The 25690-nt window shown below is 46.1% G+C and overlaps 1 protein-coding gene across 21 annotated transcripts in view; it reads left to right on the forward strand.

Annotated features, from left to right (window-relative positions):
- The first annotated feature begins 649 nt into the window (after positions 1 to 649).
- The window catches only part of mical3a (microtubule associated monooxygenase, calponin and LIM domain containing 3a), a 93500-nt gene continuing 68459 nt past the window's right edge, over positions 650 to 25690 (forward strand). For 20 of the 21 annotated variants that reach the window (XM_042111376.1, XM_042111360.1, XM_042111367.1 and 17 more), the window contains exon 1: positions 5526 to 5756. The gene's annotated coding sequence lies outside the window, so the exon portion shown is untranslated. Of the gene's footprint in view, positions 1007 to 5525; positions 5757 to 25690 lie in introns of those variants that run through there. The other variant, XM_042111362.1, reaches the window with a different exon arrangement.

Consider the following 25690-nt stretch of genomic DNA (forward strand, 5'->3'; position numbering starts at 1 on the left):
TGTGTGTGTGTGTGTGTGTGTGTGTGTGTGTGTGTGTGTGTGTGTGTGTGTGTGTGTATGTGTGTGTGCATGCATGTGCGCGCATGCGTATGTGTGTGTGTGCCCGTACACACGTGTGTGTGTGTGTGTGTGTGTGTGTGTGTGTGTGAGTTATAAATAGGCTGCCTCAGTAGGAGTATCAGGGCTGAGCCAGCAGGTCACTCAGCCTCATATGGCAGTGCCGTTGTAGCGCCTTCATGTGGAATGGCCCACTGTGAGTCAGGATATTTATGTGTACATATGTGTGTACTGTATGTGTATGTGTGTGTGTGTGCGTGTACAACTGTGTTCTGGCCGAAATAACCATTTAAAATGCAACCTAAACAACAGACTTATTATGATAACAGATACATCTCCACACACACACACGCACACACACACGGATGCACACACATTACACGCACACACACACACACACACACACACACACTACATAAAATAAATACATTGTCTACACACAGAAACAGCAATGTGTTGACATCTGCTGTATTTGCTTTCCTTGACAACTCATTAAGATTTGTGTGTGTATCTGTGTGTGTGTGTGTGTGTGTGTGTGTGTGTGTGTGTGTGTGTTTTGTCTCAGCAGACAGTGCCCAGCAGTTCTCTATTGTGAAGCACTGATGCAGCGTCATCCTTAAGGGGTGGAGCCCACTCCCCCTCAACCAACCCCCTGCCCACCCCCCCCCCCCCCCAACCCTGCCAATCCTCCTGCCTGATGCATCCAATGGCGTAAAAGAGAATCCATCCGGTAACCATGGCAACTTGCACCGGTTCAGGTTGCATGTCGTCGTGGTGAGAGAAGGAAGAAAGGGAGTGCAGAGAGAGAGAGAAGGAAGAAAGGGAGTGCAGAGAGAGAGAGAGACGGTAAAGAGAAGAGAGTGTGTGAAGAAGAGGAGGAGAGATAAAAGAAAAAAAGAGATACCACTGGATAATTTCACCTCGCGGTCATTTGCAGATCCTTCCTTCAGTAAGTGCTGCCCATCCTTTTCTCTCTCTCCCTCCCTCTATCTCTTTCTCATTTAGCTGTTTGATTGATGTGTCTGCTGTCAATCAGAGAATGGCTGTAGACGGGTTCTTTTGTGGAAAGAGGATGACATCATCACTGGCTGCCTTTGTAATGTGTGAGGTGTGGTGCATGTGTTTGTGTGCGTGTGTGAGCATATGTGTGTGTGTGTGTGTGTGTGTGTGTGTGTGTGTGTGTGTGTGTGTGTGTGTTAGGCAAGCTTAGCTGAGTTGACAGTCAGCTGCCTAAAGACTTACGTTTCAGGGCAAAACACCTGTGATAATATGGGTGGATCTTTTTGCATTTCTTTCTTTCTCTGTCTCTCTCCCTCTCTCCATCTCTTTCTTTCTTTATCTGTCTGCCTCTCTCTTCTCTCCCTCCCTTTCTCTCTCTTTCTCTCTCTCTTTCTCTCTCCCCTCTGAGCCCCTGTGATGTTTCATAATCACATGGCTCATTTTTCAGAGAGTGGTATGCCTGAGTGCTCTCATTAGCTTCCAGTAATAGCTCTTTCTCCTAGCCAGGCTGCTTGCTCTAGAGTGAGTGTCAGGTGAGCGAGAGTGTGCTTGTGTGCGTGTGTGTGTGTGTGTCTGTGTATGTCTCTCTCTCTCTTTCTCTCTCTCTCTGTGTGTTTGTGTCTGTGTGTGTGTGCGCACACATGTATCCGTGTTAATATGTGTGTGTGTGTGTGTGCGCACACATGTATCCGTGTTTATATGTGTGTGTGTGTGTGTGTGTGTGTGTGTGTGTGTGTGGTTTTATGCAGAACAAACAGTAACACACAGGGTGGTGATACACACGCTACCACTGTATGGTTTAACTGAAGCCTACAGCAGATGAACTCCAGTTTGTTACAGGAATACTGCTGTTATGTGGTGGCTGGGGATGTGTTGAAAGGACCCAGTGCGTGTGTTGTGACTTATTCAGTGTATAGTCACAGAGAGGGAGAGAGTGATGAGTGTTTTATTTGTTGGTGCAAGGGCAAAAACCAACACACTCCGGACACTGTAATTGTAAACTAGTGAATGGACTGTCACTGGCTATGTGTGCTGGAGAAGTCAGAATGTTATGTTTGTTTTTGCCATTTTATATTATTGTAGTTGGTCACTGCAAATTCTGGACGGATATTTACAGTATTTTGCTGATTTAGGAGAGTCAGAGCTAATCAGAAAATTACAGCACAGTTACCACATGATATTACCACAACTTGAAGGTCACCAGCATATCCTGTATGGTTTAGGTAACACAATTACCCCTCCCTTCACTGAGAATCTGAAGACCCTATGCTGACTCAAGCAACTTGGATGCCTGGCCAATGCATAGTCCAGGAAAACAGGTCTTTTCCGTCCAGGGGAAAATTGGCAGTTCCTCAAATAACAAGTCCCACTATGCTACTGAAAACACTGCTAATGTAAGCTACTGTGTGCAAGCTATAATTGCATGTTACATTTTAGATTCTTTCTTAATGAACCATGCTTTGTGCTCACATTAGTACTGTTCATTCTGTGTCAGTTGTTAAGAATATGAGCTAATGAGCTCTGGCGTAATGTGTGATGTTGGGTTATTTTCCTCTTATTACAATAAATTGCTGCTTTGGCCGTTTTATAATTTTGTTAGTATTTCCTCTGAACTCTGTGACACTGAGTTTTCCCCTCTAGATTTGGCATAATGCTGAACACATGTTCCATCAGCTCACTACAGATTCTTCATTTGCCTCAGCATCATCCAGTGCTGAGCACTAAACGAAACCATCCATCTGTGTGCTTTTGTGCAATTATGCCCTGACAGTGTTCTGCGATAACGTCACAGGTGCATTACAGGAAATAAACAGCCCCTTTTGATCACAGTTCACTACGGTAATGGAGAACAAATGGGCACAGAACGTTCTGGCAATGCTTTTTAATTGTGTGTGGAATTTAGTTTATGTTACAGCATGTGGGAACTCTGATGCTTTTCTCGAAATGCTTTTTAATCTGTGATAATGGCCTCGTGCAAGCCTGTGTCAAGCCTGTGTAGCCTCTGTCATAAACTCAGCAGCTGGGAGAAGATAAGTTGGTGAGGTCATGCCTGTGGCAGTGTGATGTTTTGGGGTCCGCACTGGCTTTCCAGGCATGGTCATGGTTTTGTGGAATTACATCTGAACTGAGAGAGATGATGTCAGTTTGGAAAAGTCTGGGGCTCTTATGTATGCATGCCTGGTTTGCATGCATGGTGTGTGTGAGTGTGTGTTTTGCTGTGTTTGTTTGATAGTCCCTATCATAGATTCCTGATGAGAAGTAAGTGGGTGCTATAGAGACCAGGCATTGGTTGACCAAAGTAGTGACTGTGTATGTGTGTGTGTGTGTGTGTGTGTGTGTGTGCGTGTGTGTTTGTGTGTGTGTGTAATGTATATGTGTGTGTTATCTGGGAAAAGGGGTGCTGGATGTGTACTGACAGCCAGCGAGCTTTAATCTCAGACGTGCGAAAAGCTGATGGTGTCCCTGGAGGGGATTCTCCTACAAGTACCAACTGCTGAGTGTATGTGTGTGTATTTGTTTGTGTGTGTGTGTGTGTGTATGTTTGTGTGTGAGAGAGAGTTATGGGCATAGACGGTTTTGTGTGGCTCCTCATATGTTTGTGTGTATGTGTTTGTTTGTTTTGATGTATTTTGCTTGTTTGTGTATACAGTATCTGTAGTGTCTGTAAATATGTTTTTGTAGCAGGTCATTTGGTATTGTTTATAGCATGTGTTCTGCAGTGTGTGTGTGTGTGTGTGTGTGTGTGTGTGTGTGTGTGTGCGTGTGTGTGTGCTTTGTTTGAGAGGTGTAATGGGTGGAGGGTGGAGGTACAGTATCTGTAGTAGTCGTCCCGGAGCCCCTCAGAAAAATAAGATAAGGGGATATTTTAGTAACTGTGTATCTTCTGCTTATCTACTGAAGTCACATTCTCAAGTGCTCGCATGCATGTATCTCCCGACACCCTTGTGTCTGTTTGCGAGGCTGCGAGCGAGTGAGTGAGGGAGGAGCACACTCTCAAGTGGTTAATTTCACCAAGGGGACAATGTGTTGACCCTGAGCTCTGGCTGATCAAGAGGCTTTGCTGGGGGTAGCCGCATACTCATAGGTCCGATAGCACTACACATGCAGAGGGAATCATCTGTGCTGGACAGTTCTGTGGAAATGTCTAGCTCCACAGGATAAAAAAGAAAAAAAGACAGAGAGAGAGAATGAAAAAGAGAAAATAAGAAAGAAAAAGAATATAGATGTGTATCTTACAAAATGGAGCCAGAAAGAAAGTGAAAAAGAAAGATATAAGGAAAGAGAGAGATGAGGACAGACAGAAAGAGGAAATGAGTGTGTGTGTGTTTGTGTATCATGTTTTATTTCTCCCATGCCCTGAGCCTCCTGCCGGTGCCTCTCTCCTCCAGCGTGCATCTGAACTCTGCTGGATGATAGAGGCCATTGTGGCTGTGGGATAACTGGATCACACTGTTCTAATTGGTGCCTTGGTCACTGCCAGCTCCGCGGCTGCTGGTCAGGGGACAGCGGGCTGATACGTTAACTCCTGGTGCGCACACTTTCACTCAGCAGCTGACCAGTCTGCAGGACCAGGGCCATTTTATTCTTATGGCACACCTAAGACATTCAAGAATCAACATGAGGGGCTCAAACAGTTCGTCAATGTTGTTCATAAATTATGTTTTTGCATAGATATATTCCCCAGAAAAGGGAAAAAAACCCTCTAATTTGAGTGATTTTAGAGAAATAAATATACACATCTAATTAGGCTATATATTATTGCACCTACATTTGTGCATAATTCAGACTAAACCCACTACACACTAAAGTTGCTTCAATCAAAAAATATATATTAAAAAGTGCCTTAATCTACACCTTGGGGAGAGACATGAACTTTTAACATAAGTGGGTTTGAACAGATTGCACTGAATGTCCACTCTGAATGATGAGTGAGTGTATTAAACACCCACGCCCAATCAGGGTCAGTGTCTCAAATTAACAAAAATTGCCTATAGATCGCCAAACTGCCCATGTTGAAATCAATTCATAAATGTAATGTTCTACATTGTCATTCTCTGCGCAGTTATGTACCTCAAGCAATAGGCCTACCTTGCTGATATGCCAAATATGAAGACTGATTCATTTGAATGTTCTTGGATGCGATTTGTACTGCCTCCTTTTAATGCGTCACACTGGCTCCACCAATAGTATTAAAGGATATGGAACGCGCTACTACACTTCACATTAAGCAAGGGGACATGTAATATTTTACCGTGCAATATTTCATTGCTTGTCCAAAATGTGGGAAAAACACATAGTAATATTACTTTTTGGTATATTGTTACACTTATTGACCTCATACTTTATTTGAGTTTGTTGTTTTCCGAACAAGTTACAACTCTACTCCCGCATTTCCCCCCCTACAGTTTTCAAACACATGCGCCTTGCCCTACTCCTGCGAGGTTCGCTTTAGCGCCTTCTCAACTGCTGCCACCACGACTACGGCTCCCTGTTCGCCAACTTGATCAATGCCCAAATCTTTTTTTCTGACTGTATATGCGTGCATCACAGCCTACATCTGACGAACCTGGATATACTTGCACGTGCCAGTAGTGGAATATATAATGGTTGTCCTTGTGGAATAGTATTTTTCCTCGAAGTGGACGAGCTGCAGGCGGTTTTGTAAACTGTCCATATTTTCGAGGATCCTCTTGCATTAGGTAAGGGAGCTAACATTCAAATGCGACACTTTTTTGGACTGTCTCTTTTCAGCGCCATTGCTGCCACTTACTTGTTGTTAGACACATTAGGTTATTGGATACAGTGTGTTCGTGTCTACAAGATGTTTACATTGTATAAGATACCCTCTGCGTCGAGCTGACTGCACGGAATTGAAGCGCCCCTACTTGGGTAATCCTACACGTACAACATTCAAGCCTTGCCTAGCACTCGGCTGGCTGTCTGTCTGTCGGCACGGCAGTCTATTGATTTATTTGAGTTGTAGCAATTTGTCGAAGGGAGTGTCAAGGTCCCGGCTATGTGAGATTGAGAGAATACGCGCAATGTCTTGCATGGGCGGCTTTGATCTGTTGTTTCTACTGGTTATGAATGTAATTCAGAGTGCTCGAATCCAGAGCGCAACGTCTCTGTGTCCAGCGCTTGTGTAACCGAGGGATAGGTTAGATCAGAAAAAAACAAGCTTGATTGTGTTTGTTGGAAATACGGCTCTGTAGAAATGGATTTCCATGACAGCAACAAGGAGTGTTGACATATTTTTCAAATTAATTATTTTGACACTACATTCCGGTGTGGCTTGATTGTGTTTATTCCATAATCGTTGTTAACATTGGAAGGCAAAGCCTTGGAAAATGCTTTCTACCTAAGACTGGCTGATGTAAGATGTCTTGTTCTTTTGTTATTATACCAACTGCCATGCGCATTTTAAGGGTATCAACATTAACCTAATTAATGGTGATAGCCTATGATGAATTCGGTTCGACCTGGTATCTCTTATGTCGGCACACGGAGTCCTTTGCCTGCAGGCTGAACTTGAAGCAATGTTCTTTAAACATATGGTGTGTTCCTGTTTGACACATACAGACCCTTATGCACATTGCATAAGAATACCATGTTGCCAGGTCTGTCTGAATTTAAGGGATTGTGTGAAGCGTGAGTGATGATGAGCAAGAACAACACCTTTGCTCACAGCACCACCCATTTCCTAGACCAGCAAGCCAAGACAGAGAGCCTATTACCTGTCCTGTTCAGATTATCACATTCCTCCACCGGCACGGCACGGCACGCCTTTGGAGGTTGGTTCGGAGAACCCGCATTGATTGCCACGTCAAGTTCCAACAGTGGGTGATCGCAGCATTTGCTGGAGCCTGTTCAGAATGACGTCTGAGTTCGTATCCTGACCCGCCTTGTAAAGAAAGCCTCCGTTCTGAGAGAGTTTGACCCAGACCTGACCTTGTCGTTATCATCACTCATTCAGCTTTGTCGGGCTGGTGTACTGGTCAGATAAAGGGAATAAAAGCACGGGTCAACATCCACTGTCTCAAAAGCTTTTTTCTCTTAATGAAACAGGGTGCGTTGGAACACCAGGGGCCATTATACTCCATTCTCCACTGATGGCAGACAGTGATTGTTATATATATATGGTGGACACAGAGGGCTTTTTCGTGTGTGTGCGCGCGCGCATTGTGTCTGTACATTTAATGTAATGTATGCCATTGCCCCAGATGTCTAATATAGATTGACTCAGAAAAATTGCCCTGGGGTGAATCACTTTGGAAACTGTTCCCTTGTGTTCCATGTATGTTGCTGCCTCCTTTGGTACGGGTCTAGGACTGGGTGGTTGGTTAGTGGGTGTTAGTGTGTCCAATTACATTTATTACTCTGACCGTTAAATTATGCTGTTCTCATGAGAAATTAACAATGTGCGGGACCTATAGGGATAAACATGCTTCATTGGTTTGGAGGTGAATTTGGGCCATCTGGAAGTTGCGATGGTATCTGCCTAGCCTCCATCCTTCTCACAAGTAGCCTAGAAATCTAGACACACCCTAGCGGCAGCAAATTATATTTGCTGCCAGGGCTAGTCTAGCAACTCTCTGTTGGCTTGTGAGCTCGAAAAATGAAACTTCTATCAGGCCAATCAAATCGTGTATAGAGTCGTTAGGCGGGCTTAACATAATGATTGATGGCAGAGTTGCAACGGTTTGGTATGAATTCCCTGCTACTTGAAAACAAATAAGATAATGTTGCTGTTGGCGAACAGTGTGACACGAGTTAAGCTTTTATTAATTTTGCAAAAGTTTGAACTAGCCAACTAGCTCCGCTGGTGGGAAAACGCATGGGACTCAGCGCTGTCCTATTGCGTGCAGAGGGAATTTGAAAGACAACCGATTATCCCGCCCCTCAGACTGAGCACTCCGAACGATGAGTGCCCAGACCCTATATCTTAATGTGGGTCTGGTTCGTCAGGCTAACTCACAAGCATAATCTCTGAAGCTCTATTCCTTTCCTTCTCTCTTTCCTTCCTGAGTGAGTGTGAATGACGGACTGTCTGGATGAGGGTGTGAAAGAGAGAGACAGAGAGAGAGAACACGCGGGGTTGACACTCTGAGAGAGAGAGAGAGAGAGTGGGGGGAAGAATCCTATGCGTTTGCTGAGTAAGCAAAGCCCCAGCTGATTACAGTGGGCTCCAACTCCCAGGATGTGTGTGTGTGTGTGTGTGTGTGTGTGTGTGTGTGTGTGTGTGTGTGTGTGTGTGGAAAGGAAGAGTGAAGAGACCACTGATTATAGGGATGGTGAGATCTCCAGAACAGCACTAGATTAGACGTTTGGCTGCAGACGTGTTGGCTTCTCCTCTTGTCTGTCTTTCTTCCATATCCCTCAGGAGACAGTGGGAGAGAAGAGAGGGGGGGGGGCATGTTTTCTCTATCGCCAAAGCTGATGGTGAAAGAGCAGAGCATGTCATTGCTTTGTTAGACCACACTGACTCACTGGAGGGTTTAGCTGGACCATCGGATCCTTCTTTTGTCATGGCCCACTGCACCTGAACAGCAGTGGTTTCACAATATGCCAGAGAAACTTTATAATGGGCACAGAGGGCTTTTTCGTGTGTGTGTGTGTGTATAAACCTAGTCTGGCCTTAAAAGGAGACATAGAAGCTCAAACGTGGCCGGTTGTTTTGTTTTGGGTTGTAGACACTCTGCTCCTTTAGGAATTTAGTGGCGCTGCTGGCGGGCATCTCTCCGATTTGAAGATTGGGCAGCTTGGCCCGCCGGACCATTTTATTTTATTCCTCCCGGAGACGACGTTGCAGCTGGTGGAAAATGCGCTGCAGCCGTTGCGAGCCGTCTCTGTTGGCGTGTGGAAACCCAGACGCTGGTGGCTGTGGACGTTCTCTTTGACCGCGCGCCAAAGGAAGGATAGATGCCGAGTTTAATGCTCACTCACTGTGTGAGAGCCAAGCTAATAACATATCGCCTTCCAGACTGTGTGGGGAATATGGATATGCCCTCCACTGGCTTCCACCGTTGTACCCTTGAGCAAGGCACTTAAACCTGAGTTGCTCCGGGGACAAAGGCCCTTGTAATGTAATTGACATAAGTCGCTTTGGAGAGAAGTGTCTGCTGAATGAATACATGTTAATGTTAATCTGCATCGTCACAAACAACAGGAACAACAACAACAAACACCTACAACAAAAAACACAACAAAACAAATATATCGGTTCAGGGAGACACATGGAGAACTCCAGAGTCTCACTCTATGTATGGGATCCTGTGACCTAGCCTAAATATTGCCTGAGTTGAAGCTGAGGTTGAGCTGAGTTTAATGGCTCCGCTTGTCCAGCATAATGTACGCTAGGCTAGTCCGTACAGATGCACATGTTTCTAATAATAGTCATGAGACGTAAGAACCCTGCAGTGTTTGTTTTTGAATCACGAGCGGGTTCAGCAACAGTCATTTGCTGTCGGGTTTGTTATCTAAGTTTGCTATCAGAGATAGTGTTGCCCTCGTGTGTGTGTGTGTGTGTGAAGGCATGTTTATAATGGCAAATGTGTTTCTAATTGTATTTTGTGTAGAGGGGTGGAGATTTCACAGGTAGCTGTGGCTCCAGGAGGGAGGGGGAAGTCAGTTTGTTTTACCTGCCTGGGAAAACAGTGTTGTGTGTGTGTGTGTGTGTGTGTGCGCGTGTGTGTGCGTGCGCGCACACACATGAAGCAGAGTGTGTGTGTTTACTTTTAAACCATCAGGTGACCCTTGATCCTCTCCAAACGGAAAGGGCGCACAGCGGGAGAGTGTGCAAGTGTCGTCACACTGACCTCATTCAATTAGACTCCTTCAGAGCTGGAGACGAAGCGCCTGTCTGGAGTCCTTTTGAAATGTGTGTGTGTGTGTGTGTGTGTGTGTGTGTGTTTTGTAGGAGGAAGATTATAGCAACTGTCACTTGGCATGCACAGTGAATAGTGTCTCCCTGACCGTGACTCCCTCTAGTCCCTCTGTCTGTCCAGTTTATTCACTATTATTCTTTGCTTTTGTTTATGTAAAGCACATTGAATTTAGCCTGACGAGCTGTTTGCAGTGCTCAGTCCGAGGGGCGGGATAATCGGTTGTCTTTCAAATTCCCTCTGCACGCAATAGGACCGCGCTATGAGTCCCATGTGTTTTCCCACCAGCAGAGCTAGTGGGCTAGTTCAAACTTTTGCAAACTTAAAAAAAGCTTAACTCGTGTCACACTGTTGGCCAACAGCAACATCCATCTTCTTTGTTTTCAAGTAGCAGGGAATTCAAGCCAAACCGTTGCAACTCTGCCATCAATCATTATGTTAAGCCCGCCTAACAACTCTATACACGATTTGATTGGCCTGATAGAAGTTTAATTTTTCGAGCTCACAAGCCAACGGATAGTTGCTAGACTAGCCCTGGAAGCAAATGTAATTTGCTGCCGCTAGGGTGCGTCTAGATTTCTAGGCTACATTGAATTGTCACTGTGTACGAAATGTGCTGTATAAATAAACATGCCTTGCCTTGGCTGTAACTGACCCCAGTCCCTCTGTCTGTTCGGTAGACTGTGCATGTGTGCTTAGAGGGGTTTCAGCTGGATGATCAGGTCAGATCAGCTTAGGTCAGGGCAGGTCAGGCAGGGCAGGCAGGGCAGGGCAGGGTAGGTAAGCTCTCTGTGTACTGTACTTGAAGCTTCAGTTTCTGCTTTACTTGTTATTGATCCTGGCTATGGCCCCCAATGCACACACATATACACACACAGACGCACACTCATACATACACACACACACACACACACACACACACTTTTGTTTGCACTCCGTTACCATCAGCTCTGTAGTCACCTTCCCGCTATTATATGTGGTGATGGCAGCTGAGTGGGGAATTCTGGAATGCAGGAACTTTCCAACCAGGAAGTCTCCAACGCTTCCAGGCTGAAGGACCTGAAACCGACTTCCCAGGGACCACCCCGAGGCTGGTCGGACTGACCTGGATTTGGGATCCAGAAACAGTAAATGGCCACTCTGGCTCTGACACGGTTTAGGACGGGGACTGCTCTGGGCCAGAATCCAGGCGCTGGCAGGGTTGAGTGGTTTCTAAGAGGAAAAGAGGGGAAGAGGAGAGAGGGAGGGAGAGAGAGAGAAATGAATGGATGACGGCTGACTAATTTGATCCAGGTGGCTGCTGTGACAAGATTGGAATGTACCACCATGAGTCTCCTTGTGCAACCCTCACTCCGTAAGGTCAATGGTTTGACCTTATACACACTGTGTTGATTTTTCTCGTCACTATTTTATTCTAACACATGCATGCACGCACACCCAAACACACGCACATGCACACTCACGTACACACACACACACACACACACACACACACACACACACACACAGATGCATGTCTCACCTTAGACCAGTGTTTTTCAACCACTGTGCCGGGGCACACAAGTGTGCCGTGAGAGATCATCAGGTGTGCCGCAGAAAATTACCCAAATGTCACTCACTGGTCCAGAAAAGGAACTGTTGCATCAAAGAATTTATAACCACATGCTCTCATTGATTGTATGATTGCACTATTTGTGGTATGCAGACATTGTACAACGGGGGCCCCATATCCAGTATTCACAGAATCATCACATATCCAGTTCATAACAACATTTAAATTAGATATAGTCAGTCACCTACAAATGAAACAGAGGGTGCTTGTTTTATTGAGCAGAGGGGTATTTCACAAAGGCAGAATTAAGACATCTAAGATAAGTGATAAAGCGAGGTTTGACATAGCGTTGTCTGGTCATCCTAGCTCCACTCGTTTCACTAATGCCAATCCAGGATGAGTAGGAGCGACTATGTCAAGCCAGGTGTAAGTAATTCAGGATGTGTGCGCGTTCTCGTTTCTGCTCCAAAGTGCCCACGGTTGGAATAAAAAAGACGCGGAAATTCCCCTTGGAATGGGGAATCATGGCTATTTCTGTAAAACAGCAGGAGTAGGCGTGGTAGACCAACTGAATGCAAATTTACGTATGCACCCATGTGTGAGTGCTTCCTTGTCTCGGAACGCAATGTCAATAAGAAAGCGCTTGCCACTGCGCACATAGTATGATATACCAATATTAATATTGTAGTTGAAAATACCTTCGAAAACTTGCCCCTCCACTCCCAATCAACTACAGTAGGCCCTAGGCTATTCATCAAACGTCTATCAATAAAATAAGCAAATAATGAGTACCTATAACCTATGTTAATAATTATAAGGCTATCACAATTAAAATAATAACCATATGGTAGTAGGCAGACAATCTGTTTTGTTTTGCGAGCAAATACATTTAGCAAATAGTTTATAAATGGAATAAAGCTCCTTAAAAATTAGCATAGAGGTCTGATGTGAATGACAGCTAGCAGAACCAATAAGACGACATAATTACCATTAGAATTAACTTAGCTTGGCTGTTAGCCTGGTCGGGACCAGGCTAGGTGCGGAGAATAAATCCCCATGGTAACTTATGTGCCATCTCTTTTGTGAAACCAAGTCAAGGCTAAATTCATCCAGGATAACCTAAAAATCCCAGCTTAATCCCTTATCTAGGTTTTGTAAAATACCCCTCAGGTCTTGCATAGAAGCCATAATAAGGCCATATCTGTATTATTTAAAATTTTAGGCTATGGTATATTTATTTTTTCTTCACACAGGATGTTAGTGTGCCGTGGGACATTTTAAGTGTCAAAAGTGTGCCATGGCACAAATAAGGTTGAAAAACACTGCCTTAGACGATGAACTTTTGAGATAAGAAACTCAGGAAACGCAGAGAACTAGCCTTTAGTAGTCATTACTGAGAAAAGTACCCTACCCTCCCACCCTCAAATCTGTCTGTCACACACACACACACACACACACACAGTCAAAGAATGATTTTCCCACACTCTACATCATATCCGCTTCCATGCAAATCTGCTGACTCAGAACATGACGCAGCATTTGTCCCCCTGAACCCTCGCCCCTCATACCAGGTGATTCGGTAACTTTAGCGGGTCGACGTCATTCACATATCAGAGCCTATCATTAAATTACCACTTGAAACCTAGGTTTCACCTTGTGTTTATGAATGGGGCTACACACACACACACACACACACAAGCATGCTTGCACTCTCACATACTGCCCTTTGGCTGTTCTGCTGACAGTATTGCATGTCATGCCTTAGTTTCTATGGCCCCATGCTGTTCTCATGTTCAACAGAGTAGCTCTCACACACTGTCACTCAAGCTCACACACAAGCTCACACACATTCATTCTCGCTCTCTCACACACACTCACACAACTGATACAATACTGACACAATACAGTCACACACAAGTACACATTCTTTCAATTCAATTCAATTCAATTCAATTCAATTCAATTCAATTCAATTCAATTCAATTCAAATATGCTGTATTGCTTTCTCTCACTCTTTTCTTCCTTGTGTCTTTCTTCCATGTAAGCTTGTTCTTTCATTGTAGCTTGTAGCACATGTTTGACATTTAGCACCTTATTTCAATGCCCTTTGATTAATCCGAAGAGGTGGTACAGGGTCTCTCTCTCTCTCTCTCTCTCTCTCTCTCTCTGTGTTGGTCTGTTTATCTCTCTGGGATGTCTCTCACCATCCTACGGTGCCACCCTGTGTCCTGCTGCCCTTCCTAACACTGACACAGTGGGCATTTCCTCTGCCTCACACCTACTTCTAAGCCACACTTCCTTAGCAACCGTCTCCAAGCATGTTTGTAGAGGTGTTACCGTAGCAGAGAGAGATAGGAGATAGAGAGAGAGAGAGAGAGAGAGAAAGAGCAGAGTGTGTTGTCGTGGGTGGATGAGTGGGTGTTTTGGGGGGCAGGCAAATTCCTCGACACACTTGGACAAGATCCTGTTGTCCATGGTGAGCTCTGTTTTCATTAAACTGTCTTTCTGCTCAGTGCTGCTGTGTTCTTTTGGCGTCTCCTCATTGTAAATGATGCTGGGTGGACCAGTGCGATTTGCCGGTATGGGGGTGTGTGTGGGTATGGGTGTGTGTGTGGGTATGGGTGTGTGTGTGTGTGTGAGAGAGTGTGTGAGAGACCACCTCTCTTTCTCTCCTTGCCTCCTCTCTCCACTCGTTGCATATTTTTCCACGGTCCCATTTTTCTTCCGACCGCACTGGAGCACAGTCTGGCCAGGAAGAGAGGGTGTGTGTGAGTGTGTGTGAGAGTGACGGAACACAAGCACACAAGCTCCTTTCCAGCACTTCAGTTCACAGACTGAACTCAACTCTCTCTCTCTCTCACACACACACACACACACACACACAAATTCCTGACACCTCAAACTAACAACTAACAAATTTGAGATAGCTAAGAGTGATGAAAGTTGTACTCATTGTCCTCCATCTACATTGTACATTGATCAGTGGGTTGCTCTAGTCTATGTAGATGACCTGGGGTGAACTCATAGGATGACCGTGCCAGACGTTGTCTCCCTCCCTTACTATGGTGTGTGGATGGAGTGCTAAGTGACTTAAAGAGGAAATACAACTTCCTGAATGGTACCTAGAATACACCCACTGGGACACACACACACACACACACACACACACACACACACACACACACAGTAGGAGCCTTCTACAAACTCTAAATTCAAACAGTGAGGAGCCTTGTAAAGACTGTGTGAGGTGAAGGAGTAATTGAGGAGGAACTTGTTGCTTGCAGGTAAAAGTGTTTATTTGTTTTGTTTGTTTGTTTGCCTAGCGACTCATAAAGGTTTATATGCTGTGTAAGCCTTCACCCTGGTCATTAGGAGAGTGTGTGTGTGTGTGTGTGTGTGTGTGTGTGTACACACATATCATGCATGGGCCGGTCTGATGGCTTGTGGATGATATTCACCAGCACTCGTGAGCATGCACAGGAGTGGTGTAGTGTGGCCATAGCTGGACCAGTACTGGGCCGGAGGATGAGAAGGGGGGATGGCACAAGACACAGGTGGTCAGATCAGTGGAGCTGAGGAAGGGAGTGGTCATCAGAGGCAAGGCATAGTCTGTCTGTTTCTCTGACTCTGTAAAGGGACGTACACCGGTTCCGACATGAGTGTGGCGCACTCCGCTTTCTACATGTATTACATTAGGTTCCATTGTTCTAAATACAACGCCACCGCTCCATAAAGTCCACTGTTCATCCAGGGTTTGCCAATTAAAAACTCAGACGCTGAAGTGCGTGGCAAGTGACCGGCGCACTTATGTCAGCACTGATGTCCACAGTGCTTTACACACACACACACACACACACACACACACACACACACACACACACACACACACACACACCTTTAGATTTGTATCACCCACTTGATCTCATGGCAATGATTTCTGACCCCATTTAAATTAGTGATGGCTACCCTGATGGCAGAACCTGTGTGTGTGTGTGTGTTTCTGTGTACGCCCACCCACTGTTTGTCTCGAGGAGTTGGCTCCTTCCATTGGTGTCATCATGCTGGGAAAGCAGACCCATGTGGGCTGGATTAGCGGCAGCCACTGCTGAGAAGCATTGCATCATGGGAGAGAAGATGGTCAGGCCTCCAAACCACCCCTGGACCACTCTCAGAATCCGAGACCTTTGGCTTTGGCCAACAGTAACGGTCTCTCCCTCTCTCCCTCTATCCCTCTATCCCTCTCTCCCTCTATCCCTCTCTCCCTCTATCCCTCTCTCTCCCTCTATCCCTCTCTCTCCCTCTATCCCTCTATCCCTCTATCCCTCTCTCTCTTGGTTTACTGCCGGTATTTTCCTTCATCTCTCTCTCTCTCTCCTTCTCTTTGTCTCTCCTCTATCTCTCTACCCCATCTGTTTCTTTCCCACCCTTCTTTCTCTCTATCTCTCTCTCTTTCTCTCCCTCTCTCTTCCTATCTTTCTCCCTCTCTCTCTCTCTCTCTCTCTCTCTCTCTCTCTCTCTCCTTAATGTTTCCTGAGTGAGCTCTTTGCTTTGGTGGAGAGGAAGTCATCTGTCTTCATTAGGGGCTGACCACGGCTCATTGGACATTAGCGCGTCAGACTTAGCTACGCTGCTCCGTTCCTGCTCTGGTCTCTGCTTCACTGGTGGCCGTCCCCGACCCCTCCACCGCTCGTCCACCGCTCGTCCCCAGGCTTGAGTGCTGTGTGATGGGAGGTAGAGTGGGTTTATCCTCCCCTCTTCTCTTCCCGTGTCCACTGCACGTCATAAAGAGAGTTTGTTTGCGCTCTCTCTCTCTCTCTCTCTCTCTCTCTCTCTCTCCTAATATGTACTGCAGGTTTTTGTTTCTTTGTTTTGTTTTTGTCGGGTGGTTTTCTTTAGTGCTGAGCAAACGTGTCTGGAATTTCAGTAATGTGCAGAGAGGCAGAGGGCTTCTGTGGCAGAGACGAGGGCACACACACACTCTCTCTTTATCTCTCTCTCTCACTCACACACACACACACACACACACACACTCTCTCTTTTTCTCTCTCTCTCTCTGACACAAACACACTGGTCATTGGGGTCTACAATATCTGGTGGATTGTCAGGGAATTGTTGGCAGATCCAGGCAGATTCTCTCCTTCCTTTTACCCTCTGTTGTCTTACTTTCTCTCTCTTTTCCTCCTCTCTCTCTCTCTCTCTCTTCCTCTCTCTGTCTCTTTCTCCATGTATGCTCTTCAAATAATCCTGTATCTTCAGCTGTGATGGAGCATGTGAGGTGGAGTGATTTGTTTACTCTGTATCCACGGAGGGCACCATCTCTTCTGCACTGAGCTATTTTCATCCCATGGTTAACCGGCAGGCTGTTATTAACATGATGACTTTTTACCGGTCCGGGAACCCGTGGACAGTGGCTGTGTTTCCGAGGTGACCGACAACAACAAACTGTGCTGGAACGTGACACTAGTGCGCCTCTCTGGCCCATAACTCACTGCGGAATGAGTGTGTTTCAGAAGCGCAGTTCGGAGAGGAGCCTCAGGGGTATCCAGCAGAATGCTTTAAATGTTTTGGTCAGCCTTGTCATGTAAAGGCCGACTAATATGGATATTCTGGTGCTGTGGAACTAGCCTCCAGTCCAGACAGAAATATCTGGCCTGTTAAAAGATGTGTCTTGGTTGATGGTCACTGGTGGAACAGCAGCGGCGTCTGAGATCTAGTGATGTGGGACTGGAGTTGAGGCCTGTATGAGAAAGGGCGGGTCAGGAGGATCAGGCAGGAAGGCCTATAGTACACTACCTATGGATGGTGGAGTGGGTAGTCGTGTGATGTGGTTCTGTAAGATCAGCTCATTTGCAACTACACACACACACACACACACACACACACACACACACACACACACACGCACACGCAAAGCTATGCAAACTGAGACATACAGATAGCCAAATGTTCCAAATCCTGGAAGTGGTTCAACACAGCACTGATGGATAAGCCACCCGGCATAGCTATGTTAGGATTATATCACTTGTACAGCACTACAGGGCTGTCAAGATTTCTCTCTGAGAATTAAACCAGAACACCATGTAGCTTATCCCTGCGGCTGTTGCTGTTCTACCAGAGTTACTTGTACTATGTTTGTACGTTCTCGATTGTTGGTGTGAGCGTGCTACTGTTTCCTTGTATGTGCGTGTGTGTGTGTGTGTGTGTGATGTGGGCTAGGGAGAGAATCCATGCTGTGATTGACTGGGTGCAGGTGTTGTAGTGTTGTCCCCATGTTGCCTTAGTAGTGTTGGTGTAATGCTGACATTGGCCTTGCTTTGCAAACTAATCCCAATGATGGATTAATTGGTCTGTCCTCTCTCTCGCACACTCTCTCTCTCTCTCTCTCTCTCTCTCTCTCTCGCTCTCGCGCTCTCTCTCTCTCTCCTTCTTTCCCTCTCTCTTCCCCCCCATCCCTCTCTCCACCACCCAGCAACGACAAAAAACAAACAAAAACAAATCAAGTCAAGTGTCGAGATCCGTTTGGGATTACCAAGGTCAGATTAACTAATTGAAATGTAACAAGCTCAATCCTTTTGTCAGAGCTAAATATTTCCCCCTCTTTGAGTGGGTTTAACGAGTGATTTACTGGAGATTTGCTGAGCTTTTTTTCATTCATCTGGATTTTGGCGATACAGTGGCTTTGCTAATCTGTCGGCTGTTTGTGCATTTTGGGTGGAGGGAAGGCTGTTTCTGCTAAATTCATGGCTTTGGTTTCTGCGTGGAAGAGGAATAGTTTACTGGCCAGATTGGTGTGTGTGTGTGTGTGTGAGTGTGTGTGAGTGCATGCTATAGTCTGTGGGGTCTTGGCCTGTGGGGATTGTGTTTGGGCGCCAAGGCGTCGCTCTGCTGCAGAGTGATGTTCGGGTGGGTCCATGGGGTGCGTGTGTGTGTGTGTGTGTGTGTGTAATGGCATGTTGATGTTGGCTCATCCTCGAGGATGGTGTGGATGCTGGAATCAGGATGATCTGGGAGTTATGGCACCCTCCCTGTCCTCTCCTCCCTCAGTGTGTGTGTGTGTGTGTGTGTGAGAGAGAGAGAAGGGGCGTCCTCCCTGTTCTCCCCTCCCCTCCCCTCCCCTCCCCTCACTGGTTCTCAGCGGGTGGTGGGATGCTGTGCCAAAAAAAACAGACCATTTCATAACCCCCTGGTCTGGCCTACAGACCTCCACCCCAGCCTGCTGCCCTGCCTGCTGCCCTGCTCTCCACCCAGAGAACACCCACCAGCCCGCCCGCTCCCCAAATCACCCCCCCCCCCCCCATCCCCCCCCCCCCTCAACCGACCACCACTCAGTCTGTTTGGCCAGGCTGCGTCAGTAGTGCATAGGAAGTACATGCATATACAGTACAGAGAGTGTAGTAGAGGACAAGCGCACAAACATCCCATATGCTATCCATACCCGTGTGAGCACCAGCCTCAGTGCAGGAGAACAGGAGCCTGACGGTAAACAAATAGAGACACCGCAATCTCAGAATTAGCGGAGAGTGTAGACCATTATATAAAGTCCATCTGGGAGGTGTGCTGAGAGGATCACCTGACCCCCCCCCCCCACACACACACATCTGTGTTTGCCATCGGGCTCAGCAGCACCCCTTTGGTTAGCCAACTCACAATGTGGATTCAACGTCAGACAATTAGGACCGTGGTAGCCTACCTCTGTGAATGATGTTTAAGATCTTGTGTTCTTTGTGTTCTTAACAGATGATTTCATCCAAAGCAGCTTACAACGTAGAATAACAATGAACATAATGAAGTTCATATTAGCCAGTATCTGTCAAAGAATGACTGAGATGAGAATAGGGCATTGTTTACGATCCTGTACGCATCTTGCATCTTATTCCTTTTATGGAAATAAATTGTAAAATGAATTCTGATAATAAGCCCAGTGCTGTGCACGTTTCCTCATTACCTTATCATGTGAGAGGCGTTGGCATTGTCCTGTGTGAATGAATCATCAGCGTGTTGTTTAATGGCTGGAGTCCTTTTTACGGCTCCTCTGGCCCAGAGCACTGGTTGCCTAAGCGCACCTCTTCTGAAGAGGGTAGAAAGGGATGAAGAAAGCATGTGATTGAAATGTTTGTGTTTCTTTGAAAACTAGCTTTTGTTCTGTGAGTGAGTGTGCAGTGTTTTGTGTGTGTTTAACACAGTGTTGAGTGTTGTTTAACACTTTTTACTGATTTTCTGCCAAGAAACGAGACAATTCCAGACAACAGTCGTTTCAGTGTTGTCTTGCACCTCTTGTGTGTTGATGGACGTTCCTGAGATTGATGGTAGCAGCACCAGTCGAAGCCTTTTTTCTCATTTTTTCAAAGTGTTTACATGCGCAGGTTTACAGTTGAAGGAGAGGAGTCCACACACACACACACACACACACACACACACACACTCACTCCTAGCTGCTGGTGTCCCCTCCCCCCCCCGGTCGCTCATTGTCATCCGTCAGCGGTGCAGGATTGTCTGGGGTGCCATGAGGTAATGCTCCCTTGTGTTTGTTACCTTGGCAACAGTGGCGGAGAGCAAACTGGGTGGAGCGGCACACACACCAGCTGATCCTTCCACTGTCTCTCAGGAGAGGAAGTGACATCAGAGGTCACACCCCTCTCTCTCTCTCTCTCTCTCTCCCTCCCTCTCTTTGTGTGTGTGTGTGTGTGTGTCTGCTTGCCTGTCTGACTTGCACAAGTACTGTCTACTTGCATCAGGGTGTTTGTGTGTGTGTGTGTGTGTGTGTGTGTGTGTGAGAGAGAGAGAGAGAGAATTGTGAAATGATGTGTTGCTGGAGAAGTATCCGGAGGTGGAGGAGCTGGAATATCTTTCTGGCACTTTCCATTCTGTCCTCTTGGGAGTTTTGCGAAGTTCAGCGAAAGAGCAGCATGCAGGCTCCTCAGAACAACAGACAGACATAGAGAGAAAGAGAGAGAACTAAAACAAGCACAGAGAGAGAGAGGAAAGGAACTGAAGGAAGGAACTGGAAGAGGATGGCTAGATGGTGGGAGGGGGAGAGGATCTGTTAAATGGTGGAAATGCTGACTGAAGCAGCCCCAGAGCCCTGGCTTCAGCACTGCAGCACCCTGACATCAAGCCCCTCTGCTGAGCTGCCAAGTATAATATTAACCCTGGCCCACTGCAGCCCGTGTCAGAATACAGGAAATTATACATTAACGTCAGACATATGCACTTTCTCTGCCTCCGCTTCAACCAGGAAACCAGGGGTGGCCTGCTCATGTGTTGGCCATGTTACATGTTCAGGAGGCGCTCGGAGAGAGACATCCGACTCGCCAGGCCTGCAGGGTACCTGACCAGAGCTGATCTGCACGATCGTGTTCTTCACAGCCCGGGTGTAGGGGCTGAAAATAGCCCGCACCTGTCTGTGTTTGGATCATGATATGATATGATTGTGGACTCACGCACACACACACACACACATATACATACACACACACACACACACACACACACACACACACACACACACACACACACACTTCCTTCTGTGTGTGTGTATCTGCCTTGGAAGGGGTTGTTTGCAAGTGAGTTACAATATACTTGTGCCCTATCTCCACATACATACATACATACATACACACATACAGACAGACAGACACACACAGGCAGTGATTTTCCTAGTTCCTCGGTCAGCAAAACAGAATGAACTGTCCAAGGGAGACAGAATGAACTGTAAATTATCCCTTTAGTCTCATCTCTATGAATCTTTTAGTGCCTCCTTAAGCACTAGGTTGTTGGTTTTGAGGTGCATTGCAGTAGCAGAAGCCATGAAGGAGAATTACTGATGAAATCTCTATATAGCCATTGACTACAACAACCAGACTCATGCACCAGTTAATGCACACTAAAGCCATGCTAAATGAAGTCTGGCAAGCCAGTATTAATGCACTAGTATTTTTTGCACTTGTCAAATTTGTGTCTGTGCGTACGTAGTTGTTTTGCCAGACTATGGTAGCAATATCTGAGACTGTAGACATGAGCTCAGCAGCAGCAGTAGTAGGAGTACCTGAAGGACACAGCACTGCTGTGTGTTGACCTCACCTGCCTGCTCTACTTTACACTCTGATGAATGGTCAGATGGAATGAGGAAGTAACCGCGGAGACTTGACTGAGTTGGCAACAGGTGAACACATGCTAGGCGTTTTGTGTAGGGTGTGTGTGTGTATTATTGGTGTAAGGTTGTGTTTTATTGTGTGCTAAGGAATGCACTGATACATCGGCCCAATGTCGGCTATTGGCAAATTTTCTATGACGTTTACAAATGGCAGTGGCTGATGTTTATCTATTATGTTGCATCAGTTCTGCACATAAATGTTGTATTATGTATCTAATAAATAATATGTTTGTTTGCTCTCTACTAACAAAAACAAGTAAACAAACAAACAAATGAAAAACATCTATATCAGCCAAATTGTTATATTAAACATTTGTATCGACCCAACATTTCACAATTGGTGCATCTATGAGCAAGTGCATTTGTAGTGCTTATTGTCTCATTTTGAGAGTGTTTGCTACCAGCACTGGTGTCTATGGCATTGTGGTCGTATAGGTTTCTGAGTGTGTGCCGTGAATTTACAGGACATGGGTTGAGCAGTTCTGAATGTACCTGAGTGTGTTGTATTTTATCACGGGTGAGGCAGTATTGAGCACAAGTGTATGTTTGTGTTTGTGTATATTTGCGTTTGTGTGTGTGTGTGTGTGTGTGTGTGTTGTGGGTTTTAACAGGGCCATGTGGTAGTTGCAGAGGAGCAAACTGGTCGCAGGCTTGCATAAAAAGGCCTGTGTGACAGACCAGTTAGTGGTGCTTCTCTTGCCACTTGTGGTCAGTACAAAATGTTGTTTGTTTTTGTGTCTCTTGTTCTGGTCTTTTGGGATTGACACTGATGCCTCAGAGTTCTCCCTCTACCCTCTTCCTCTCTTTTAGTCTTTCTTTCTACTGTACCTGTCTTTTCTCTCAGTTTGTCTCTCTTGGTCTCTCTCTCTCTCTCCCTCTCTCTCCTTCTCTCTCCCTCCCTCCCTCTCCTCTCTGGTTCAGGCTGAGGCAGGTAGTGTTACTGTGTTGTAGTTGAAGAGAGCTGCAGTCTTAAGGTCACATGTCACACATGTCCTTTAAACTCTGTAAACAGACTTCTGTCTCCTTAACCCCTCTTCAGAGTGTCATACACACACACACACACACAGCTGCATAACTAACCATGTGCCCATACACTCAGTCTCGTACAGTAACCTGCACTCACATACCACTATTGGCATTTTACACACACGTACGCGTACACACACTCACACACTCACACACACACACACACACACACACACACACACACACACACACTCACACACTCACACACTCACACACACACAAACAAACATCTGAAGCCGCATGTAAACACAGGGATCCCACGGGAGCTGCAGTGGGCTGGACAGCAGGCAGACTGCAGTCAGACGTGTAATCTGCTCTATATATAGCTACATGTGTGACACAATCCCTCCGCAAAGCTGAAAAATGCATGCCACATCACGTGTGTGTGTGTGTCTTTGTATGCAGTGTCTCGATCTCTGATTGTTTGTGCGTGTGTGTGTTTTTGTGTGTGTCCAACACACTCAGTGTAGAAAACTATGACCCCAGACACACTGGCAACAGTGGTGTGTGTGTGTGTGTGTGTGTGTGTTCACGCAGTCTCAGCAGTGGTGCTGATGAGGCAGTAATGGGATGTTGCATCTAAAAGGCTGTCCAGAACATTGCATTGGCAACACAGAAGAATGTCCATTATGTTGGAAGCAAAGTACCACACCTTCCCATGATTGAATAGCTTCCCTGATCCCTACTTATCACAAACACTGGAACAAAATGGAGCACTTAAGTGTTAGTCACAATGACTGTATATATAGAGTCATTGCTTAGTCATTCAGTTGGTATCAAGGAGCTGATAATGACGGAGAATATACAAACACTGCAGGCCAGTTTCCCATAGGTGGATAGTCCTAGACTAACAGACGACTTCAGTGAACGTCTCCTTTGAAACCTTCAGTCCAGGACTAGGATTAATCCATGCACGGGAAACTGGCTGGCCGTGCATGCTTTGCAGTGCCAGTTAATAAAGCCTGTGTGTTGTTAGAGTTACTGTTAGCTGCTCTGGGTATGCCAGGTTACACTCAGGAGGAGACTGCAACAATTTACACACACACACACACACACACACACACACACACACACACACACATGCAAGGACAAAGACACTCACAAGCTACACACACACACACACACACACACACACACACACACGCAAACACACGCAAACACAGCCTTATGTCCGGCTAGTATGTTGTACATGATATATGTAACGCTTGCATGCTGACCTTGGGTGGAATTGGACAAGTAATAGTAGTTTTTCCAACATGGTTTCTCCAGATGACGGTAAATAGGTTACTGCTTCTCCCAGGTCCTACAGAGACATGTTGGTGTATGTGGAGATCTAACCTATCTGCATCTAACACTACACTCTGTCATGTGAGGTTGTGACAGCGGGTTTGATGTTTGACACACACTCATATGTATTTCTCTAGTGCCCAAGAACAGACTTGAGTGGCCCCATAAACCAGCCATTGATGGCATGTCCTCAGAAACCACAAACTGGACACACACACACACACACACACACACACACACACACACTTGCATACACATAGTACAATACAGCACAATAGTATTCCCTTGTTTCTGTGTGTGTGTTTGTGGTGTACGGTTGCTGTGTTGTGTTTCAGCATGAATGTAGAGTGCAGGTGAAGCTTAGTGTGGTGTTTTCTTCACACGTGACGTGAAGGCCAAAATGTTTGCTCTAATGCTGGTCTAGTTGAAATGTGCTAGCTACACTGGGTTAATGGACCCTTTCAAGAGAGTTCCATTATCAGCATCATAGTTGGCCCCACAAGACTTCCTTTTTAACATTCCATATGTTATCTTAATGCAGAGGAAGTAGATTGGGGCCCAAATAGAACATTCAAGCATTGTTTTTGTTTACCTTGTTGAAAGGGTCCATATTTACAGAGGCAGTGCTTGGAGACACGTTGAATAAAGTCGTGTGTGTGTGTGTGTGTGTAGGTGAGTGGGTGATTTTTGAAATAGTGTGTTTATGTTGGAAATGGAGTTTTCCAATTTTAGGCAGACATATGTGTGTGTGTGAGGCCTGCAGCAAGCTGGCACCCGGTGGAACAGACCCCTCACCTGACACCTGTCTGGCTTTTCATCCTCCACTCTGGCTAAGGTGGAGCACTCCACATCAGGAAACCACATCCCAAGGGTGTGTGTGTGTGTGTGGCAGAGAGAGGGAGAGAGATGTGTGTGTAAGAGTTTGAGTGTGTGTGTGTGTGTGTGTGTGTGTGGCAGAGAGAGGGAGAGAGATGTGTGTGTAAGAGTAAGAGTGTGTTTGAGTGTGTGTGTGTGTGTGTGTGTGTGTGTGTGTGTATTCTGTGTGTGTAGTTTTAATATTGCAGACGCTGCATTTTCTGGGCCTATTTTTAGCCCCGTTGCTTCTACCTCAGAAAGCTCCGTTGTTTTCATGTCCGTGCCCCAGACCACTCCTCTGCCCATGTGGTGGGCAGCCGGCGGCCCTCTCCAGTGTGTTTCTCCAATCCACTGGTGCAGAGTTATGTCACTCTGTCTGACAAACAAACGTTATGTTCTTTTTTAAAAGTATATATTTTTTTGGGCTTTTTATGCACAAAGCGAGTGGGAGAGAGAGTCAGGGTGGGATCCGGAAAGGACCACGGGGCGGGATTTGAATCCGGGTCGCCGGCGTACGGTGCAGGTGCCCCAGCCAGTTGCGCCACAGCTGGGGCCATGTTCTAATGTTTATGTCACTGTCTGATAAACATTCAGTCAGGATTGCCTTTGCAGTACAGGATCTCAGTCAAGACTCGTCCCAAAACTGAAGCCAAGTCCTCTCTCAGGTCCTTTTCTCTCCTTATTGTTAGAGCACAAAACACTTGTGGTGGGCAGTGGTGAGCTGTAACTTCCTGTACACAACCAGCCACAGTTGTTTCACCTGTTTTGATTGGCTGCACGGCACGCATGTTCAGTAGTATGTTGAGTCAGTCTCTTTGCATTACCGCAGGCTTCATTACCATGATTTGATGTATATTTGTGTTTCTGTAGACTCACACA

Source organism: Alosa sapidissima, chromosome 11, assembly GCF_018492685.1.
Source record: "Alosa sapidissima isolate fAloSap1 chromosome 11, fAloSap1.pri, whole genome shotgun sequence".
Classification (NCBI taxonomy): domain Eukaryota; kingdom Metazoa; phylum Chordata; class Actinopteri; order Clupeiformes; family Clupeidae; genus Alosa; species Alosa sapidissima.